General features: G+C 40.9%; 1 long non-coding RNA gene across 1 annotated transcript; it reads right to left on the bottom strand.

Annotated features, from left to right (window-relative positions):
• Window positions 1–8075: 8075 nt before the first annotated feature.
• On the bottom strand, window positions 8076–8916 carry LOC120442766. Its single transcript, XR_005614907.1, has 4 exons — window positions 8869–8916; window positions 8541–8751; window positions 8303–8436; window positions 8076–8143 (listed from the first exon to the last, which is right to left on the bottom strand). It is a non-coding gene; the product is annotated as an uncharacterized LOC120442766 (long non-coding RNA).
• Window positions 8917–9539: the final 623 nt, after the last annotated feature.

Here is a 9539-nt window from a genome sequence, read left to right as displayed (position 1 = left end):
AATCAACCTGTCTCAGTTGTTTTTTTAACTCCAAGTACCATAGAGTAATGTGGTAACATCTGGACTGACGAGTTTACTGTCAGCATTGTAATCGCTAGTTTAAAGGCTGTAGGTTGCAGCCATTGCTCTAACACTGTAAAAATGTAACAGGGCTCAGTGCTGGTTCTAACAGTCTGAGCTGCTTCCAGCTTTATTTGTGAAGAGCACAGCAGCTTACAAAACACGTAGCGAGCTCGTACAGCTGCGACGTAAAACTTTCATTAGCTAAGATGATCTTAAAATAACGGGGCTACGTGCGGTGATGCTAGCGTTAGCCACGTTAGCACCTTACCTTCAACAGGTGGTCAGACTGTGTAGACAGGCACTCAGTCAGAGGTTGGCTCTCCGTCTCGCTGCAGGGTCCCTTCATTCTTCACATATCCGTGTTGAGCCGAGTGTAAATCCCGACGCTGAACGGCCTTTTTGTACAAGCACACACGCCGTAGCAGGGAGAAGCTATGAGCTAGAAAAATCCAGCCTGGCAGACAGCCTGTGTCTGACCAACCAATCAGAGAGCTCCTTACATCATCACGGTGTGGCTAATTTGAATAGCCTCCAGCAAGTTGTTAATCGAAGAGCTAATCCAGCAGCTAATCCAGGAGCTAATCCAGCAGCTAATCCCAGAGCGAACAGGAAAGGGAAAAGGATTTTGAACTGCAGTTTATTAAATTGCAAGTGGAAAAAGGATTTTGAACTGCAGTTTATTAAATTGCAAGTGGAAAAAGGATTTTGAACTGCAGTTTATTAAATTGCAGGTGGAAAAAGGATTTTGACCTGCAGTTTATTAAATTGCAAGTGGAAAAAGGATTTTGAACTGCAGTTTATTAAATTGCAAGTGGAAAAAGGATTTTGAACTGCAGTTTATTAAATTGCAGGTGGAAAAAGGATTTTGAACTGCAGTTTATTAAATTGCAGGTGGAAAAAGGATTTTGAACTGCAGTTTATTAAATTGCAAGTGGAAAAGGATTTTGAACTGAAGTTTATTAAAGTGCAACTGAAAAAGGATTTTAAAATGCAGTTTATTAAAGTGCAATTGGAAAAAGGATTTTGAAATGCAATTGGAAAAAGGATTTTGAAATGCAGTTTATTAAATTGGAATTCAAAATGAATTTACAATTGCAGAATTTATTCTACAATTCATTATTAAAGCACAGAGATTTTTATTTCGATGCGCGTGGCTCTTGTGGTCCTCCATATTTCTGCTAAATCATACTATTTCTGCTATTTTATAAGATTTGTGCTAAACCATAATATTTCTAATAACGCAGTATTTCTGGGTAATCATAGTATTTCTATGTATTCCTGCCAGCTCCTCAGGGAGCCAATCCTCTGTGAGGACTGTAATTTTCAAATTGACATATCAAGTCATGCACGACTTCCCAACCAGCCAATCATATCTGAGGGCTGAGACATTCAGATTTGCATATTGGGGCTTTCATGGCTTCTAAGACAACCAATCATCTATGTCATATATCTATAATTATTCATATTTTCTTTTAAAAAGACAACACTTGATGATTCCCCATGTCTTCTGAACAATAGAATGTTAGACCTGAGACCTGAAAATTTCCATGACTGTTCAGCAAAGCCTGCTGTGTCTTCACGGTGAAACAATGATATCGATACTCCATATAGATTTAGAGTTACAAAGCGTTGTTTGAGCACAAGTCAAAGCAGTTTTGCTTTGCCTCTACTCAGTTATGGTGCATTAGAAGTCAAATATCTTCAATAATTCATATTTTAATGATAAATTGTCAACACTTTAAGATTCCCCATCTCTTCTGAACAAAACGGTGTGAGAATGACTGTTCTAGCCCCTACGGTTAGGAAATTATAGCCATTAGTTTGAGGGGAGTCCTCACTATGAAAAGTAGACAGCACAAATCCTGTCTCTGTGCTGCGTGTGTGTAAAAACAGGTGCACCTGTTTTGGCGGGAAAAAGTACAGGGCGTCTCTGATTGGTGGATTCAAATTTAGCAGCTCCCAGGCTGCTTGACTGACCTAGAAACTTGCTTGTCTCTCCCTGTGTGTGTGTGTGTGTGTGTGTGTGTGTGTGTGTGTGTGTGTGTGTGTGTGTGTGTGTGTGTGTGACAGAGAGAGAGAAGGAGGGCGAGAGAGAGTTTTATCGGAGCATCTTATTGTATGATTTTAATTCAATATATTTAGACTGGTTGACTGAATTTGATCCTGTGTGTGTCTCTCTGTGCTTGTGTGTTTCCATATGTGTCCATATTTGTGATTATGTGACTGTTATACTTTTTTTTTGCTGATTTTTTTTCATTTAACAATTACATTTGAGGGACCCTTAGCATGTTCAGCATTTTTCAGCTGTTCATTTTGCTTTTCCAATTTTTCTATTTAAGTTATTACTATTGTGCTAAGTCATAGCATTTCTGCTGCTTTTCAGTATTTGTGCTAAATACAGCATTTCTGCTAAATCATACTATTTCTGCTATTTTATAAGATTTGTGCTAAACCATAATATTTCTAATAACGCAGTATTTCTGGGTAATCATAGTATTTCTATGTATTCCTGCCAGCTCCTCAGGGAGCCAATCCTCTGTGAGGACTGTAATTTTCAAATTGACATATCAAGTCATGCACGACTTCCCAACCAGCCAATCATATCTGAGGGCTGAGACATTCAGATTTGCATATTGGGGCTTTCATGGCTTCTAAGACAACCAATCATCTATGTCATATATCTATAATTATTCATATTTTCTTTTAAAAAGACAACACTTGATGATTCCCCCATGTCTTCTGAACAATAGAATGTTAGACCTGAGACCTGAAAATTTCCATGACTGTTCAGCAAAGCCTGCTGTGTCTTACGGTGAAACAATGATATCGATACTCCATATAGATTTAGAGTTACAAAGCGTTGTTTGAGCACAAGTCAAAGCAGTTTTTGCTTTGCCTCTACTCAGTTATGGTGCATTAGAAGTCAAATATCTTCAATAATTCATATTTTAATGATAAATTGTCAACACTTTAAGATTCCCCCATCTCTTCTGAACAAAACGGTGTGAGAATGACTGTTCTAGCCCCTACGGTTAGGAAATTATAGCCATTAGTTTGAGGGGAGTCCTCACTATGAAAAGTAGACAGCACAAATGGCAAGCCATTAGTGCCAAAATTCGCCACTTTTCTAACCCGTTTGATTAAGAAACGGCGTAAAAACGCCGTTTAATTATTCAAAACGCCGAAAAAACGGCGTTCTGTTTCGACAAACGCCGTTTTTCCGACTCTCACATGGCGCCCTGAACGCACCATCCGAGTGACGTAAAAGCGGCGTTCAAAGACACACGGAAACGCCGTTTTTACGCCACTCGGCAGAAAACGCCGTTCAAAGATGCATAAAACGGCGTTTTTACGGCGTTCTGTGCCAGCTGTAACGGCGTTTAAAACGGCGTTTTATTGAAATTATGCAGGGCACTCCCCATGGTTCCCTCATCCAATTACTTTCAACTCATTTCACCCAATCAAAGAAGAGGAAGTGCAGACCACACTAATGCATCACCGATTCACCTTGCTGCTAAGTGATTGCCTATTCAGTACCAGTGCTTGTCACAGTATTGACTTGTATTATAATCCCACTATGCATTTTGATGTGTTTAAGGCATGATCAAGCAAACAAACGACAGAATACTTTTTCTGAAACCTTAACTGTGATACCTGTTATGGCAGCTAACAGGTAATGAGCAGCGCTAGCTCTGCTAATTTCTGAGCTTCTTTCTTATTTTCCTCTTTACTTCTCTTAACCTTTAACTTATGTCTTAGCAATCAGATTCTGCCGTCATGCATTACCGCTCCGTGCTAGTTATGTTGACTTTTCTCTTCTTTTGTCTTCTCTTTTTTCACCCGTATTTAGACACTCGGCGCATGGCTCCTTTGTTTACGTTAGGGATCAGCTGTTAGCGCTGCGCCCTGCAGCTGCGCTACCGGCAGACAGACCCTACGTCCCCAGTGAGGGAAGAGACGGGGGTGATGTCTCCCGAGAAGGACACCTTACACACCATCTCTCCTTCCTGTAATCACTGTAAACGTGAGATCGCTCCCTGATATGATTGAGGAGCTAATGACGCTAACCCGGTCACAGTGGCAGTACCCCGACACTGCCCGGTACTCCCTCTGTGAGTAGGCTGCCCGGCTTCCAGCTGCTGCGGCCGGACAAGACCAGAGACAGCGGTGAGAGGAAAGGAGGGGGACTGGGCAGTGTTTGTTAAAGACAGTTGTGGGACCCCTGGGCACATCGCTGTGAAAGAACAACTCTGCAACAACACAGACATTGAGCTATTAGCCGTTAGCATCCGTGGAGGCAGCCTGTGACTCTCTGTGGTCCGCAGACTGCAAACGCAATCTCCGAGAGCTCTTCTTCTAATATCAGGGGACTTTCATCATGTCTCGCTGGACTCCACACTGCCCACCTTCAACCAGTATGTGACCTGCCCCATCGTAGTCAATAAAACATTGTACTTAATGTATGCCAATGAAAAGTGGCATACAGTTCATCACCTCCTGCCCAGGGAAGATCTGAACGTAACCTAGTGTGCCTTGTCCCTGTGTGCAGCACTTAGTGTGCACGGAGCCACTAATCACCCACGCAGTGCAGAGATGGTCCGCGGAGGGCATATGAATAAATAATGAAAGCAAATAAATGACAGTATGTTTTTTCTGAAACAAACGGAGACCTTAACTTTATCAAAATCCTTGTGTGTTCAGTTTAAAGTAATACCACTGTATAACAGCCCACAAATTTAATAATGTTAACAGTATCTCAGGAATATTTTGCCCCATCAACATGCATTAAAAATAGATATGCAGTTTTGAATCAGACCTGCATGTTCGTTTCCTGAAAAGTGATGTAAATAAATAATCTCAAGAACATGAAATAATTGTTTCCATGTAAACTGGAGTTGTCCTTGTCAATGTCATCAGAGTACTCTGGATGTCTTACATGAATTTGAAACAGAGAGTGGCACATGACAGCGTTGCACATAACATAACTAGTTTACCTGTATGACATGAAGTAATTAAAAAAAAAGAATCCATGTAACTTGGTTATGGCTTCTTTCTGATAATTGTAGATACAAATCGGCTGCAGTGTGCATTATCTTGACAAAAGTATAAGATACTGAACCCGCTGATATGATGTGGTGGAGGAATACAAATACCTGGACACCCACATATATACATTTGCTGGACTGGAAGATCAAAACAGAGGCTGTACACAAGAAGTGGATGGGCAGGCTGTTTTTGAGAGCAAGCTTATGTGTGCACCAAAATGTTAATGACAGGTGTTCTGTCAGGTCAGGTGAGTGCAGTGCACTTTAATGTGTTCTTCTTGGATCAGGAGAGCAAGCTCTGTGACTGGCAGCGCTTCAGAAGCTGTGGTGGAGAGGAAGTGAGTGAACAAACTGCCAAGCATCATGGATATTCCTCTCAATCCACCTCACCAGGTACTTCTCTAAAAGTGTGACTCAGGTCTGTTGCCCCAAAGGATACAGGAAATGCACTGATTTCCATAACAGAATCGTGTCTGTTTAAGGCTCCATGATGATAACTTTCCTGTGAGCGTTTGAAGATAACTGACATCATGGCTTTTAGCCTCATTGTTTCTGCAAAGAGATTTCTCCAGTCACTGAATCTTTTGATAAAATATATTTTTATGCCTCTAGAGGATGGAACATTTTAAGTCTTTGCAACTTTACACTTGGGAACATTATTCTGAAATTGTTGCACAATTTGTTAATGGAGTTTTTTTTGCAGATTGATCGACCTCTGCCCACATTTCCTCCAGAGCAACTCTGCTTCTCTAAGATGCTCTTTTAATATCTAATCATGTAACTGACCTGTTACTTTTAAAATATCCCTGCAGCTGTTTCTTTTTAGTACCACTTTTTCCAGCCTTCTCTTGCCCCATCCCAACTGTTTTGAAACATATTGCTGCCATCAAATTAAAATGGACTTATTTTTAACGACGTAGTCTCGGTGTAAACATTTGACATGTTTTCTATGTTCTACTGTGAACAAACTTTGCCTTTGACATTTGCAAATCACTGCTTGCTCTTTTTTATTCACATTTTACACTCGAGTCCAGTATTTTCAGAACTATGTTTGTACAAAGCAAAACATAATGTGCTCAATAATGTTAACACTTTTTCTCTGCTGTGAACTGTCACAACATCAAACACACGCTAAACCACTTTATATCTACCACACTATACTGAGCCACTTTATTTTTAATTATTTACTGTCACTGCTTTATAGTTGTATTTATCAAAATCAACAGCTGTAACTTTTAGATCAAGTTGACTTTATCGAGATTCAGTTTCAGTTGTAAACTTTCCATTTCACAACTTCCATCTTACACACTTTAAAATCACTCAACATTTTTTATTGTCAGTGTCACACAGCTCGTTCTTGTATCTCCACTACTCAATGGTACATAGTAAACACGTATTATAACTTTTCACATTATATGTATCCAGTCACCTAGATATTTTGAAGTCTTTCCACTTGCTGCTATTATGTTTCAGTCAATAATTGAACTGTCTCAGTGATATGTGGAGTCCAGAAAGTATATTAAGCCAGTGATGAGTTCAATACCATGACTCCCTCTGGTGCCACTTAGTGGATTACATAGTTCTACCAGGAGGCTGCCTCGGACAAAAATCTGTAATGGGCTCAAGTGTCTCTCTGTCCGCAAGCCATGATTGTTCCACTGTTGAGTGAAGTCTTTCAAATCTCTGTTGATCCTTGGGAGATAGATGTAATGGAGAGCCCAAAGGTGCATTTCATTGTCAATGTCAATGATGCCTTCCTCCTCCAGGTGGTGAAATAAGTCACAGTAGACATTGGTCATTCCTCGCCACAGATCACCTCAGAGCCTCTCAGTTCTCTGATTATGGGTACTCCTTCCTCTTAGGGCACTTCCACGATCAAAGCCTCTGAAAATGTTCATCATCAGGCAGACAGCATTGTTTTCCCCACCTCTGTCTGTCCGGACCTCCAGGGTACACCATAGGATACCACGGGTCTGATGAAACTTGATAAAACGGTACTGCTACGGTTGTTGTTTGAGGCATGAAGGAAGACCACAAGACGACTGTATCCATCAATAGCCCCATCAATGACTATCCTCCACCTAAAACCGTGGGTCCATAAGAAGAAAAATATTATTTCTGCTTTGTTATTGAAACAATAGAAAACACACTCTTAATTGATTTACATGTGACTATTGCATGTCAAGTTTGAATTTTGTTCTGTATGTTGCTTGCGCTGTCTGTGTTCTCTCCTCTTCCCTTTAAACATAACCAGTTGTGTTAGAGGACTGCCCATCCCAGGGCCTGGCTCTATTGGACGTGTCTTACTGTTTAACAATTATATTTGATGTAATGCTGAATTTCACTTTGGTCAAAATAGGTGTTCAGACAAAAGACAAATCAATGTGCTTGGTTACCTTATCAGCTTGTGATTTCCAGCAATGTGCCACAATGAGTTTGGACCTGCAACCTGATATGTTCTTCGTTCTGGTCTCCGCAAAACTGCTCTAAGGGCAGCTGCTCCAGGATTCATCCGTAACATGCTTGCTCAAACCCTCCTTCGCTGTACACGTAGTCCACGTATCAAGAGGGAGGCTCTGACAGCCTCAGGACCAGTTTGTTCATTGCCAGCGACAATGTCCTGCACATGTTCATCCAAGGCACTGTCAGTCAGTTCCGCATACATTGATGCACGGTGAAATGATACTGTCTGAAATCAGACAAAAAACACGAGTGATTTATCACTACCATAACAACACACTTCATTACTTGACTAGTGGTGCACATTCAAATATACTAATTTTACAATTTCACAATACCATTTAATTTGAATAAACAGTGAGTGTGTGTCACAAAGAAATGAAAGTCACACTGGTTTGAAAAGTCACTGACCGCAGACGTCTTCAAATTGTACGAAGTGAAACACTCAAAATATCAGCCATCTGAGGTGCAGTGAATCCACATGACTTCAGGAATGAAAGCTGTTCCAGTGATAAGGTAAAGGGATCTACCTCTACCTCTGTTGAAAACCACTGGTGCCTGGTATCCAAAACAGCCTGAAAATATATAAGCGTTTGGTAAATAGGTAAAGGCACCCCATATATCAGGTAAATATATCAGGTAAATAGGTAAATATTTGGAAAATAGGTTAAGACAGAGTCATAATTTATTTCACACTGTTGGTGAGTCAAGGAATCGACACAATATGTGCTTACCTTGTTGCCCATGCTGAGTAGACAGTTCGACATCCTGAATCAATTCAGCCAAGTCACGCAGAAGTTGATCTGCTGCAGTTACATTGATCAGTCTTCCTCTTGCCCACTGAAGGCTTCTCTGCATTGTCTCCAACCTCAAAGATATCCAAAATTACTTCTTAATTCATGTTATATTCTCAGGCCATATTCCCTTAAACATTTTAAATGTTAAATGTTTTCGATCTTGCTTTGATCATACCTCCTTAACGCTAACTGTAGCACATCTGGCCCAACATCGTCCATCAGCAGCTGCCGTGTACAGTCATTAAGAATGTTCTTGCACCTTGAGATGAAAATCCTCCAGGCCATACTTTGTAATGGTCTGGTTGAGTCACAACTATTTTTCCACAGTGCCTGCTCTACTTGGGGTGCTGGCTGCTCTACTTCATCACTCCACCGAGGATCACCACCTGAGACAAATCAAGCCAGCTGTATTTAAGACCACTGTTCACAACCAGTCTGTGCCATATTATCTGTTAACCTATGTTAGTTATTGGCCTCACGTTGCTCAAAGCTCTAGTACTTACCTCTCTGTTCATGTCTTCTTAGTTACTTCCTGGACAACCTTTCACACTGCAAATAGCCTCACTCCCTGGACACGGATCTCCATTTGCTCCTCAACAGCTGATAACCTCTCACTCCTTTTTATCCATTCGTGCATTACTCCACCTGCAAACAAGTAAGACTGTTCAGACTGCCTATTTGGATCTTTTCTGAACTTCTTCCAAGACCCTCCTGACTCTGCTCTCCCTCTGTTGCAGTACCTGTAGAGGCTACGCCTACACTTGAAGCCACTGAAGTGTTTGGTGGCAGGGGTGAGGCAATGTAACTGTTATGAATTAAACTTGTGACAACTCAAGCTATACTTGTCTTGTACGGTTAAGATTGTTTTGTATTCATCAGTTTTATTTGCTTGTCTTTGTCCAATGTCATTGATCATAACAGCACAGAGTTTACAAACTGCTTGTTCTGACCAAAAACACCTGGCTTGAGTTACGCTTTATCTTAAATACATTTCCATAAACACACCATATGTAAAAACACAAAAGGTGACCCGTAGCAGCACACATAAGGTAACAACACAAAATGGGTCGCACAGTGCCGCTCCACCATCAACTCTCACACCACTGTTTCACTTGCCGAGCTCCAGCAGCCACAGGTCATGTTACTGTTCCTCGAGTATGAACTACCGTAGTCC

Source organism: Oreochromis aureus, linkage group 11, assembly GCF_013358895.1.
Source record: "Oreochromis aureus strain Israel breed Guangdong linkage group 11, ZZ_aureus, whole genome shotgun sequence".
NCBI classification, from domain to species: Eukaryota; Metazoa; Chordata; class Actinopteri; order Cichliformes; family Cichlidae; genus Oreochromis; species Oreochromis aureus.
The sequence above is the reverse complement of the archived record's forward strand: the minus strand, read 5'-3'. Positions and strand labels throughout refer to the sequence as shown.